This window comes from Anser brachyrhynchus, assembly GCF_964034855.1.
Source record: "Anser brachyrhynchus genome assembly, chromosome: 12".
In the NCBI taxonomy this organism is placed as follows: Eukaryota; Metazoa; Chordata; class Aves; order Anseriformes; family Anatidae; genus Anser; species Anser brachyrhynchus.
This window is the reverse complement of record NC_137707.1, coordinates 18,309,089-18,323,209: the sequence shown is the minus strand read 5'-3', so window position 1 is coordinate 18,323,209 and position 14,121 is coordinate 18,309,089. Positions and strand designations below refer to the sequence as shown.

The 14,121-nt window shown below is 45.0% G+C and overlaps 1 protein-coding gene across 1 annotated transcript in view; it reads left to right on the top strand.

Annotated features, from left to right (window-relative positions):
- The window catches only part of TENT4B (terminal nucleotidyltransferase 4B), a 41,903-nt gene that overhangs the window by 978 nt on the left and 26,804 nt on the right, over positions 1–14,121 (top strand). The gene's annotated exons all lie outside the window — the stretch shown is intronic.

Below are 14,121 nucleotides of genomic sequence, written 5' to 3'. Positions count from 1 at the left end.
GCGGCACCTGAGGCGGGCGGCGGGGCCCAGGCGCAGGCCCCGGTGCCGGCGCAGGGCAGGGCCGGGGCCCGGCTCCCGGCCCCCGCCGGGCTCTGCCGGCCGGGCGGCACCGCCGAGCCGGGGGGGACGGGGGGTGCGGGAGCGCCCGGCGGGGCCTGGCTGCCGCAGGTGTCTGACCCGGGGAAGGGGCGGGCGGGCGCTCGCCGTGCAGAGCAGCGCCTTGTGCCGGTGCCGGGAGGTGCCCGTGTGCATGCTGATGGTGCGGGCACGCCTAGGTGCGGGCACGGGATCCCTTCGCAGGCTCCTCCGGCTGTCACCGCGGCCGCACGTGGTGCCGCTGCCCGCCGAGCCGGCGGTGTGCAGCCTGGGCGCGCTCCTCGGTTTGCAGCTTTCCTCCTCTCGCCTGTGCGGCGTGTTTCTGTCTCCTGTGCTCTGGCGTCTCGTACCGCTGCTGTTCCCGCACGTGCCGCGGGGAAGGACGGGGCGCTTCCCTGGGCGCCGCTCGCGGCGCTGCCCGGCGTGGAGCGGGGGCAGCAGGGGGACGCCAGGCGCGGCGCTGACAGCTGCTCCGCGCGCCGCAGGGCTCGGTGCTCCCCGTGGAACGAGCGCGTAGTAGGGGCTGTAACTTCAGAAGCAGCCGCTGTTGTTAAGGGAAAGCGCGCACGCTGGGCGATCGCGCAGGGAGCGCGTTTTCTAGAGCTGTGGCGGAAGAGATACACGCGCGCGCCGGCACCTGTTCTCAGAAGTGAACCTGCGTGCGTGCACAGGGCATTATGGATTTCAGCGTGGGATTATTAATGCTTTTCATGGATCTCTGACTATGGAATGCACGTGCTGATCCGAGTATTTTGTCCATATTGTTTTTGTGTTAGCTTAGGTCTCATCAGTTGGCGTTGCACGAGCCCACAGAGATCGAGGGCAGGCGAACACATCTCTTCTGGCCTGTTTACCCAAAAACTGTTCCGAGCTCCTCCTCCCCCCATTTTTTTAAACGTGAGGATGGCTTTTGGTATGGGTGATTCCCTGGATAAAAAGCCATCGATAACTTCTGTAGCCTTTTTATGTTTTATTTATCTGTTTATTACATTCATGCTTTTCAAAATATAACCTTTGGCTTTGACCCATAGCTTAGCCCTCCTCCCCTCAGCAGGAGCATGTTGACATGTATTTGACTTGTTAAGTATGGATCTCTGATGTGGTGTGTGCAGGTGTAGTACCCTTTCCAATCCTTCTCCTTTACAAAAACGTCTGGCTTCGTTCCAGGGTTCGGATGGCTGAGGTGTATGGTGACAGCAGGAGGCCACGAAGAGCTCATTTTAGAAATCAGTAATGATTTGGGTGCGTCGCTTTTTGTGTGCCCAGCTTGCACCTAAAGGTCCTTCTGCCACCTCCCACCAGAAAGCGTTGACCTTGTGCCTTCCGAAAACTGCAGTTCTGTAAGATCTGTCAAAATGAATATTCAACGTTACTGGTTGTTTTGGAAGGCGAACTCTTATAGCCTCGGGCTCCCTACTTTCTTGCCAGCTCCTATGTTACCTTTACTGCTGGGGTTATAATAATTCATAAAATGACTTTGCAGAAGTGTGCTATTTTAACTTCTGTAGTCACTGTACGTTGGAGCCTTCCATGACTTCCTTCACAAGACTTAAAAGCAATGTGTTCAAAGCATACTAAATACCATGGTGGTTTTTTTTTTTGTAAGTTAGTTTTTGGACTCTATCTTCTAGCTTGTCATTTATTTACTTGAAGGTTGAGGATCATTTTTAGAAGCGCCATTCTCTCTTGTAAACCGTAAACCTTTTCTCAGTATTGGAGATACAGGGTAGGAAAAGGCGGTGAACTTCATGAAGAGATATAAACTAATAATTGTACGTAAGAATTCAAGACGATGGCTGTCACAACAGCAGAATTTTGTTTGAATGAGTTTCAAAAGCCAAATGGACGTACTGTGTGTATTTTTTTTCTCTTAGTATTTAAAAGCATTCAAGTACGTTGGCCTGCCCTAGGTTTGGCTGTCAAATTTGTGGCATATATTTACATGATGCCGAGATTTTCTCTTAGCTTTTTCCTTTGTTCATAGCAGGGCAAGGTAGAGTGTCTCTAAGATGTGCCCCTGAATTTCGTTTTCAAAGTGATGGAAGTAAGTGGCATTTGCTTTTTAAATGCTATTTATTCCTAAGGTATTAAGAGGCTGTTAGCTAACAAGTCTTAATGAAAAATAGTGAAAACAAGTTCTAAAAGGAGCTGTAGCCTCTCAGGAAAGCACGGAAAACCCTCAGATTTTCTGCGGATTGCTTTGTGACTGGCTGGCTGCTGGCGAGGCCTGGTGAAGCCTGCAGAGCTGCTTGGGTTGTGCTGAGCTGCTCCCAACCCTTGTCGTACGCGGTTCTTTTTAATAACTGCTGTTAGGCAGCTGTCTCGGGGCTGAAATCACCGCGTATGGTGAAGATGGATAGAGAGGTTCGTAACCTAGCAAATGAGGCCATTGCTGAAGTATGTGTTTTAAATTACTTTTTTCCAAGATGGGTTCCTGCGTTTGTGTTGGCTACTCCTGGCAGCTGATAGGAGAGGAAAAGATACTGTAGTTCTATTACAGGCACTACTTCTGTGTTAACAGGTATCTTTTTTTCCTCCCTAAATTGTTCCAATGCAAATGTTAAAAATAATAAAGGCTTGATGCTTTCCCCTACCTACCATCCTATAACTGTTTTCAGCTGATGGCTTTAAATTCTGAGTCTCTTGAACACTGCCATGCTGATGAACTGTCCCGTTTTCAGAAAACTTAGGCCTGACTTGATAACAAACACAGTTGAAAGCTGACATGTGGAATTCACGTTTCCAGTGCAGGGATGTCACTTGTGTGTACAGCTGTGCAAAACCAGCTCTGAACACACAATTATATTGATCAGCTGTCTGGAAAAACAGTCCAATAATTCTTAGCTAGTTGGGTGGTTTGTGTAAACATGTAACAGCGTGTAACTGCTTTGCTACTAAGCTGTCCAGGTAAATGTTTAGGTCTTCTCGGTTTTTTGATTTTTATTGAGAAACAGTATTTTCTCGGTTTGCTCTATCTGTACATAAAGTGATATCCAAATCATTCAGGAATAATCTTCAACTGTGTTGTTCTGATTTCAGGGTAGGTTTCTCACAAAGCATGCACAGTGTTTGTGAACGTGCCTCAGTACTGAGATACTGGCCGCCTTCAACATGTGGCTGGTTTTGACAGAGTTAATGGTGCTGTTGTATACATCATATTCTTGCATATCTTTAGTATTTCTCCTTAGTCTGTTTTCAGACTTGTAGTTCTGTTAATAATGTAGATGTTCACATTACACGTGATCTTCTTTCCTTAGTTCTGGCACTCTTACCTTTGTGAGGTCCGAAATCCCGCTGTAAATTAATTGTCTGGTGCTGCCCGGGATTGCTTTGCACCGGTCGGATTCAGGCTGCGTGTCTTATGTCCTCCGTGGGCTTTGTCAGTAGGCAGTAGTGCTAAAAAGAACACACAGCACACGGAATGAACCTAAAGTTGTACAGGATCCGTACGATGTTTCTGGTGACAAACATACCTTTGAAGACCGTAATTGAATTTACCTGGATGTGGTACTCTGAGCAGCATAACTCAGGGATGTAGGATATGTGCTTTGGGGTCTGGGGAGGGATTCCCTGTCATTCCCTCCCTTCCCAGGGCAATAGTAAACTGTTAGCACTGTGCCCCAATTCGAAGGGCGCAACAAGTGGCTGGGGTACCGAGACGGGTGCCTGACAGCTTTTGCCGAGTGTAGGCTGAGCCTAGCCAAAAGGTGATACAAGAACTGCTTAAGCCAGAAGCCTTGACTGCAACAAAACAGCAAAAATAAAGACTGGTGCTTCAGTTTGGTCCGTCTCCTCATATGTTTCTCTGATGCTTGCACTGAAGGGAAGAGTTCATAAGCAGCTCCCAGGTAGGAGATGTGGATTTGGGAACTTTGTAGGAAGCTGGATAATTTTGACCAGACTCTCCAGTCAAGTAGAAAGACCCTGATTAATGTATGAGTTTAGGAAGGAAAAGGCCATGTGCATGGCTGAGGAAGAACCTGGGTTAAATAGAAGACAAAGCGTTTCGGAATGCTGAACTCACGGCGCTTTGAAGTACTGACGGAGACTTTGACACAGAGGGAGAGACTCCCGTGACCCCGGTGGAGGTGGGTGCGGGTGTGGGCTCGCAGCCTTCCGAATTGGTTGGCATGGCGCGGGGGTTCCCTGCTGTCCTCCAGGATTACGAGGGTACCGTGAAATAAAACCGTTACTGCTTCAGGACGAAAATAACTTAAAGCTGCATGTGCTTACTGGAGAAGTTCTAATGGGATTTTTTTCACGTGAAGTATGCCAGCTTCTCATGTCTTTTAGCTGCTTTTTTGGAAGAAGCTAAGTGTGCTAAGGCAGGTGCAAGCTCATGCTCGTCGAACTTTGAGCTGACCAGAAGGCATGTAGCCGAACTGATGCAGCAGTCGGTCTGAGATAACGTGCCCTGTGTCTCTTTAGGTCTTACTTGTGCAGGCCCTTGCTTGGTATCAGGCACAGCAGCATGATTTCCACAGGGGCTGGAGCAGGAAGAGAAAGCTGTGTGTGTGAGTACCTGTAGCAAAACGTGTAGCCGTGCTAAATGCCTGACTAGGGGAGAGAAATGTGATAAAATCCTAATCAGCCATGCAGGTTTTCATCATGTACTCCCAAGAGTTCAGATCTCGGGTGGTACTTGCTTTGCTCTTGCAGTAGCTCGATACCTACAAGTGCTTCAGGTAAATAAAGCACGCACTTGTCAGACACGGAGGCATCTGTGTGACTGCTGGTGAGGCAGCAGTGAGGGGTGCGTGCGGCTCTTCCAGCACGTCGTCACTTAGAGGATTGCATGCGTTTGGGATCTAATAAAGGAGAGGATGTCAAAACATCAGCTGCAGTCGAATTCACCACGTACATCATGCATAGAAATGAATTACTTGGGAAAAGTTCATAGACGGCAATCTGCCTGCTCCCTGGAAATGTCTCAGAACAGTACTGTCCCTTCGCTCCGTACCCGTGTGTGTAAGTGTTCAGGTACAATGCAGGGCCGTCAGTCAAGTGAGAATCATTTTCTTGTGCTTGTCTGGTAGGAGTCACGATTACTCTTGGTCTTGTCCTGTGCTGTGACCCATGGCCCTGACAGCACCCTTGTGACAGCTCGTGCAATCCTTGAAGGCGGGCATCGGGGTTGTGTGGACGTGAAGTCAGCTGTTAGCCCACGGCCTTGAGTAGTGACAGCCTGTAGGTACTCTCTTGGAGGGGCTGTGGGGAGAGAAGCAGGCTTCCTAGGAGATGAGACTGTTAGACTAAAGGCAGTTTTAGGAAACCTGCAGGAAATATACTGTAAATATTATATAACAGTATTGTTTGAGCTTGCAGAACCTTGGGACGGGGCCAAAATTTCAGCATGTCTTGTTTAAACAGTTTAAAGAGGACTTGAGAGGCCTGCTGGTTTCCACACATGCAGGGAAAGAGTATTTAAATGTATTTTTGTGGGCTGTTTTGTTTGCTCTGATTCTTATATTCCATTTATGACTTGGGCACCTATTTACCTTGGAGCGGCTATATAAGGAACAGAAGTTTGGTAGACTTTTGGTGGACGGGGATGTCTATATTAAGTAATAGGAAGAGTATGTCGTTCCCTCTTGAGTGTTTGCTGGTTCCCAAGAGCTGATACGTGCTCTCCGTAGCAGTATGCAGTTGGAAAAAGGGGACCTGCACACCCCAAATCTTGATCGGTATCATATTAAACTGTGTTGGGGTTACAGCTCTTACTTTTTAATTGGCAAGCTGTTAGCTTGAGGTCAGTTTTAGGAAGCATGAGATTGTGTTGCTGGTCCTCGACCTGTATCACAGAAGCATATTGTTATATTTTTCTCTGCTTTGTTGTTTTTTAACCATCTTACTGTTACACTTTGTTCCGGGGTAGCTTATACTCACTTACTTCAAGTTGGAGTGTAAGATCTGTTTTTTACTTTGGGAATTCTTAAAACTTTGAAATGCAGTTTGGGAGGCTGTATACATAACATTACAATCTCAATAGGTAATAATGTAATATTTCCTATTTCTCCTTAATGACCTCATAATTTGGTGATTCTGAGTGCATTTCTGAATATAGAACATGTTCTCCAAAATAACAGATAGGCCAGAATACAGAGGTGGCCCCGTTACGTATTGAGATGTTTGCGTGCTGGTAGTGATACTGCTATGTAACCTGCAAACCTGTCATAGAGAGAAATGTTTCTGAAGAAAACAAAGTGAAAATCTTGCATAATACATGTTATAAGCAAACAAACACTACCGCTGTTTTTAGCGAGCAGTTTGCATGCTAATTCGTTAGTTGAACATGCTGTGAACTCGTAATTTCTGAAGTTATGACTTCATTCCTTTGAATTATCCTTGTGGATGAACTGCCAAAGAGTGCTCAAGATACTGGTCACACTTGTATATTGCTTTCTGTCCTTTCATCTAGAAATCGGGGCTAAACAAAATATTGCTATAAGCAATAAGTGTAAAAGCTAGGAAGCTGGCTGCTGGCTTCAGGTATTTTTCCTAGGGTGCAGGTAGCTTTAAAGGAGAAGTAATTTGAACTTTAATCATTTTGAAACTTTAACCTACAACAGATAACACGGCAGGATTTTTTTTCCTGGAATATGAACTTCTGATGTCAAAGCAAGGCAGGTTGGATCGAGGCAACAGAGCTCGTGTTTGTAAGGCAGTCCGAAACCTCTCCTGCAGAATCTCTGGAGCCTGTTTACCTAATACCAATTAACGTATTAGTGCCGCTGTGTTCAGCACCCTTCTGAAATCAGCTGTCCCTGATGGTGGTTGTTCTGACCTGTAGAGCAACGTCCCAAAATCTGGGTGAGACCAGGTACCTGAGGGGTGCTGCAGCCCCGAGGAGGGCGGCAGCAGCTCCTCGGCTGCTGCCGTGAGCTGGCCCTGTGGCCTGACCGAGGTTCGTCGGCAACATCTGTTAACTTCCTTCCTCCCATGGTGACAATTAAGAGTATTTGGCAGCCCTCATTCCAGATCAGCCTCTCTGACAGTCTCGTAATGTCCTCCTTGGCATGGGAACTACATCTGAATTATTCAGAAGCAATGTGCAGCTGAAGAGGCACGGTCTTGCTGCGATTACTTGGAGAAGGCTTTACAGTATGGAATGCTCCATCACCATACTGCATTGCATGGTCTTGCATTTTATTTATTTCTTCTGCACTGGATTTCACAGGATTTTTACTGAAAAGTAGTGGCAGAGGGCTTAGGATCAAAGTCCATGCCCATGTGTGCCTGCTCGGCCATTTTACTGGCGTGAAGGGAGGAACGAGACAGCCAGCACTGATCTGAACGTGTTGGACAGGATCTAGTGCTGTGATTCTACAGGTAGTGGGTTTTAACAACAGGCAAATGCAAACCAAGTCCTTTAGGAACTTCCAAATCAGGGAGAGTTGCGGTTACAGGTGACTGGGAACCTCAGCTCGTTATCTTCACTCGGCGCAGGCTCGCTGCCAGTCTGACCTGCGTGCACGCGTGTGAAGTGTCGCTTCCTTTCCTTCCCTTTGTTTACGGACCCGGTAAATGCTGCGAGAACTTGCAATAACCTGTCCCAAATACCATGTAGAAGTAAGCCCTTTATAAAATGTCTTACTGTAATCAGAGCGGGGGTGTCAGTCACAGAGGGCATGTGGGAGCACCTCGCAGTATTTCGGGGCCGAGGCCTTGGTCTTGCGGCCGTGTGCCAGCGTGCGGGCTGAGGGGAGCGAGTCTCGGTCAGGGCTTGCTGGCCTTGCCTGACCTCTTGATGTCGTGGTTGCTCCAGGCTGAGGATGTGTGACAGCATAGCTTTCCTCTTGCCTTATTTTTTTCTTTCACTCTGTCAGTTTTGAAGCTATTCCCTTCCACTGTTACTTCAGAAGCAGCCAAACACCAAAAGGTTTTTCTTTGTTTTGGGGTGGGGAGGATGTTACAAAACACTTAATCTTCTAGATGCATTTACATTCTTCCCCTTTCCGCCTCAGTGAGACATCAGCTTTAATCTAAAATACATGCGTGTAGCGGTTTTGGGAGCTGTGTGAAGTTTTGCTGTGGGCCTGAGCCTTTGCACAAGCAGGGGTGCTGCTGCCCGGCCGCCTGCAGAAGGAGGAGCTGGCTGGAGCTGTGTGGGCCTGGGTAACGCTCGTGGCTGCAGTCGCGCCGTCTGAGGTCAGGACTGAGCTGTGCTCAGAGTGAGATCCTGACAGGTTTTTATTTTTTTTCTTTGCGATGTCACACTGTAGCTGGCTGATTCAAGCAGCGTGTGAGGATCTTCTGTTTACTTGGCCTTCTGGTTGTGTTTTGGACTCGGTGCCTTATTCCCATTCATTCATGGGGATTTTTCCTTGTTGGAGTCATACTTGGCAGGTACTCCTAGGAGAACAATTTCATGTTGATTTTTGCCTTGAGGAGCTAGTTATCTGAGGTAAACAACTTCCTTACACGTACCTCTGCTTCAAGCCTCGGCTAGAGAAGTTGGTCTCATCAAGCTGTTGGGTTGTGCTCTTACTTAAACTTTTTTGAAATGAGGCAGAAAGAACAACGTTGTCTTGCTTTTGTTGCTGTCTTGTAATTACATTATACGTTTTCTTAGCTAAAATCTATATAAATTTGAATTAGCCAGTGATGTTCTGAAGCTGCTCTTCTTACAATTTGGCCAAATGCGGCAGTGCGTATACAGGTAGTAAAAGATACTATTTCAGTGGCAGTAAGTAGCAGTGTAAATTCCCAGGGTAACAGTACCTTGGAGCAAATGAATGGAATAACTGTGTAATAATAAACTTCCCCTCTCGTTTCTTGTATAATGCAGTATTTGCCTGTAGGCATTAAGTCACTGGGCATTATATGCTGGAATAGTTCACTTCAGCATTTGCTCCTCTGAAGCATACCAGCTTCAGGCATGCTGCAGCGTACCGTTCCTGCTGCCTGTCGATTTGGCAGCCTGTAGACATTCGGTGACCCTCCTGCGGGTTTCTGATAGCTGGCCAGCTGGGCTCCACTGCTGGGTCTTCTGCTCAATTTTTGGTACACTAGACAAATCTGCTTAATGTTCAGATTATTAATTGAATTATTTTGAGATAGCGGTTTCAGTAAATTAGTTGGATGAATCTTGAGTGCATATTGGGAGAGCTCTGGACAGCCTCATTTCCATTTGCTGCTTTTGCCAGAAGGCTGCACACAAATTTGGTACCACACGTGTGTGTGGTCTGGGGATGTCCCATCCTAGGGCAGGGTCCAGTGTTCAGCTGCCTGATGTTATGCCTTGGCCTGCTGTGACTCTCAAGCTATTAAAGTCCCTAATGTACCCCATACAGATTACTTTGTCCTTGTGTCCAAGTAGAATTCAGCAGTTAATGTAGTTGCTTTAAATCAGTTACAAGCCATCCTTCAGCATATAATGGTCTGTATGAATTTTAAGATTTTAGACGCTCGGTCAGTGAAGGGTATTTTCTAGGCTCGTATTGGTAGCTTTCTGACAGAAAGCTGAACCTTCTGAGGGAAAGAAGATAAAAACCATGAGCTGATCTGCAGGTTTAGTAAGAGACCAACTTCTAGATACTGTGAAGAGGAGTCTGGTAGCTGCAGTGGAGGAGGAAGCATTTCTTCTGGTTCTGACATCGAAGCTCCTCAGTGTGCATCTGTCATTGAGCTAATGGAGGTGACCTCAGGGAACACGTTTCTGTGATCTGCTTAAGTATTATTCTTTTCTGCCTGTTGCTGTTTGGAGTCTTGTAGCCCAGAGCGGTCAAGCAGACGAAAAGATGCTGGTGAGTCTCCAAATTATTTGGCAGGTTGTGTGGAAGCATGGCATGCTGCTGCTCACAGCACGTGCTGGTGCCTGCGCACCTTGTCTTGCAAGTGGGAGTATCTGAGCACCAGGAAACAAACCAGAATACAAACAGGTAGTTTATAATATTATGCCTTTGAGAGAGTATACTATTGGATAAATGAGTCCCAAAATGAATACTGAGTTTTTTAATCCAAACATAGCTCACTGTGCACCCCTTTGCTGTAAAAATAGCAAATCATCAATATAAAAAGCTGCCTGACATGTTCCTTGTACTTTGCAGTAGTATGTGTAATTCTTCCTTCTCCCTTAAAATGCACTCAGTCTGGTGACTTCTGAACATTTAGAAATTGAGAGGGAAAAATACTTCTGTGACTTATATTTTGCCTTGATATGACAACGCTGCATACTGTTATAGCACAGTGTCACCGAAGTTCAGTAAAAGTCATAAATGGGTGATAAGATGGTTTTGAACGTGTGCTAGGCAGGTAAGTCAGGATTACTGTCCATTTTACTACATGAATATAAATTTAACATACAAATCTAAAACCTTGTGCAAAATAGTAAGTGCTAACTTCAAATCTTTTCATAAAAAAATTAAATACTTTTAATGTAGAAGATGCAACCAAACCCTCCATCCCCTCAGCCCCCCCCCCAAAATAGCCACCCAATGCTATAAATGTAAAAAAGCTTTAGGAATGTGCACTGACTTTCCAGGTGGCATACTTTTTCAGATTTCATCATTTGAAAATGTTCCTATGCTGGACTTGAAAAGGTCTTGACAAACTGCAAATGTAGCTTGTTTATTGGACTTACAAATAATATAAAAAAATGTTTAATGTTGTGTGAATGAAATGGAGGTGTTTTGAGTTTTATGCTGTTCTTGGTTCTTCTGTCTACTTAGCAGCGAAGAAGCAGGCTTGTTGCACAAATGGACGTGAGGGGTTTTCTGGAATTACCACTGCACTCAGAGGTGCATGCTACTCAGCTGCAGGGACAAGTGGGTAAGCAGGACCAGCTATAGGTAGGAACTCAGATGTCAACCAGCTTTCTTACTTGACTTTGGTGTGAATATCGTAAGCCTGGGATTGCATTAGTGTCTCCCTTCAACCTAAGACTGGCGTGGGTACATTTGGGGTGGAGCTTTGAAAGTTTAAGTCAACTCTGATGGAAGGAGACTGCGGTGAACAATTGCATAACCCTCCTTCTTTTCATTTAACTAATCTTTTAAGTTAAATGAGTTATCGAGTTACAAGCAAGAAGAGTGTTTGCTAGGCAGAACCCACTGTGTCTGTGAAAGCAGACGACTTGTCTCAACTTTCTTCTGTTTTGGAGCAAGCCCTACTTTGGGTCCCCTGCAAGGCTCGTTGGGTTATTGCGTGTGCTTCCATGGCACGTGTGAGCCCGGCATGCTCACAGCCATTTAGCTGTGCTGGGAAAGGCCTGCGCTGCAAGTTTTTAACTCAGAGCCAAGTCTTCAGCTGGAGATTTTTTGAGAACACATTATCCATCGGAAGTACTAGACAGCCTTCGGGGAGTATGGTCATCTCACCTCTGCCCTGACAGTGTGCGCTGTCATTTGTTGGCAGATCAGAGGCTGTGTGTTTGTTTAATAATATTTGCTGCACTGACAAAATAGTAGCGATGTACTAGTGGTGTATGAAGAGCTTCCATAGTGGTGTATATTCATGAAGACAAACAGAAGGCCGACCTGCCATATTCCTCCAGTCTGGTTTAACAGTAAACACCACAGTTGCAATTGCAAAACAGATCTAATTTCTTAAAAACAAACAAAAAAACTTCCTTACCTCTTGTGTTGATACAGAAGGTTTTTTGCAAGCCTTTGAGGGGATGTACTGACAGTAACTTTTGTTACAGCCTGAGCACTAACTCAGCTGTTACTGTGTTACTGGGAAAGTTCAGCTAAAATAAACTACTACTGATAGTTACTTTTACTTCTCATTAAGCTCTTGTTTAAAAATCTGTTGTTTGGGCTCTTTGAACGAGAGCTTTTTAAGCAAGGGAAACTGGCAGGCTGAGCAATTACTAATTCCTCACTATAGGAAATAGATACTTTTATAACTTCTCCGTGGTTTTAGCTGTTTGGAATTTTACCTCAATTTGTAATTACAGGATGTAGAAAGTGCATACTAATAGTTGCCCTCTAAATCTAAGTTTTTGGTTTTTTTTATATGAATCAGTCTTCTAGATTATGAGTTTGCAAAATGCATAGCTGATCTATACATTCAACTATATTCCAACAGACTAAAGCTTTTCTACAAGTCAGCTGAAGAAAAACCTTGTTGGTAGTATTTTACATATGCTCACTAGAGGAGATGTTGGAACTACTGGCGTGTTTCAAGATAATTAGATATCACCAGGAGTTGAAGCCTTTTTGTCATTATGAAGTAAAACAGATATATCCTATCTCTATCTACTCTTCCCACTTTTTTTTCCTGCACAACCGTTCCCTCCTGCTTCGTCTTGTTCTTTTGTTAATCCTTTTTTCTTTCAGCAAAGTTGAGGTAGCAGTTTCTTCCCCCCCCCGCTCCTCTGTTAACAACACACATTAATTTTCCTTCCTTTGGCAACCTATTGCCTGGGAGAATAGAAGCAGAAGACTTGGTTCGCATACGGCCTGGGTTTAAAAGCTAGTGGATCAGTTGTGGAGTCATACTTGAGACTGCTTGTAGGTATGATTCATTCAAGCATTTAATTTCTAATTAAAGTTCTGTAGGATGTTTTTCCTCTTAAAAGACAAATTTCTCTAGGAAAAAAAAATCTCTAGTATATCTGGAGTGTATTTTAGAAGACAAAGCACACGTTGCAATTTATAAACAGACAAAAAATGCTCACTTCTACGTTGTCTGAGAAATGCAGTCTTCAATATTAGTTTCTGACCAAAGAATATGCTTGGAGTTTTAATCAGTTTCAAGAAGACAGTATTCATCCAGATTGAAGCAAAGGATCTATAAAATAATGATAAAAAAATAACTGAAGTGATGGAGACAATTTAAATTCAATAGTTGGAAAAGAAAAAAACCTGCCCACATTGGTTCTTTCTTCTGTGTTTTAATATGACTCTGCTTCACTTTGGCCATTTCCTTCAGGCGGTGCTATTTCAGTGCTTTTTATGATGCTGTTAAACCCATAAGTTAATTTAAATCCAGATCACTGATAAAAAGCTACATTGTTTTGATGTGTCTGGGGGGAATGGTGTTTATTGGGAGGAAGAAGGAAGGGGCTACACTACATATGTTTTCAAATATTTACACAGGATAGAAATTTTAAGTCTTGTAATACAGATTTTTGTGGCATTTTTTTTGCTCCACCACATTTGAAGAAATGTGTATTACTATCAGTTGACCATACTGAAGAAATGTGTGTTATTATCAGTCCACCATAAATTTTAAAGTGTACAAACCCCGTTCATGAAAACATTGTCAAGTTTAATGTCAGATTAATTAGTTTAATCTTGAAAGGCATTGGTCCTGACAACAGGATCTGGGTTCCTGCATCACGCAGGTATTTGTGAAAATGCTGCCCTGCCTCAACGCAAAAAGGCAATTTTGTCTACAGAACTACAAACGCTGGTCAGAAATGTCCTGCTTCTCGTGGATAACTACTGAAAGCCCCCCAAAGATGGCTCGTCCTGCCTTCTGGGTATAGAGGTGCCAGCTGAAGGTGTTTGTCCTGCTGGTGGCTGCTTGCCCCGTGCTGCCCCGGTGGATGTGGCAGCGGCGGCTGCAGCGCTCAGGGAGCCCCTTCGGAGGGCTGGCAGCTTGGCTGGCCGGGAGGGTGCTGGGTTTAACTTCACTAACTTTGCCTTAGGTGGATTAGGGAGGCTCGCGTAATCCTCTTATAGCAGACCTTGCGAGCACAAAGCCAGGGAGTGGTGACAAACACCTGGGGTGTAACGGAAGAGGGAAGAAATAAATCCCATTTGTCTAGCTCTTTGCAAAGTGAAGTTCTGTGTTTGCATCTTAGGGAACTGCTTTATGCAGCAGATAGCCAGAATTTTAGTGATGCTTACTGAACATATGGTGGCAAAGCACCTGCGTTTTTTTCCTGCATGTGTATTTTAATGTGAACTCAGAGAAGGTGGCCTGGTGAAGCTGTATTTCAAACAGGTAAACTTACCTGAAGGAAAGTCTGTGTGATCAAAAACCCCACCTCCTAAAGCTTTTCTATTTTTGTTAGGTTACTAATATGGGAATCTTTTGGGATGTTTCATTTTAAAGTTCCCCTAGGACATTTGT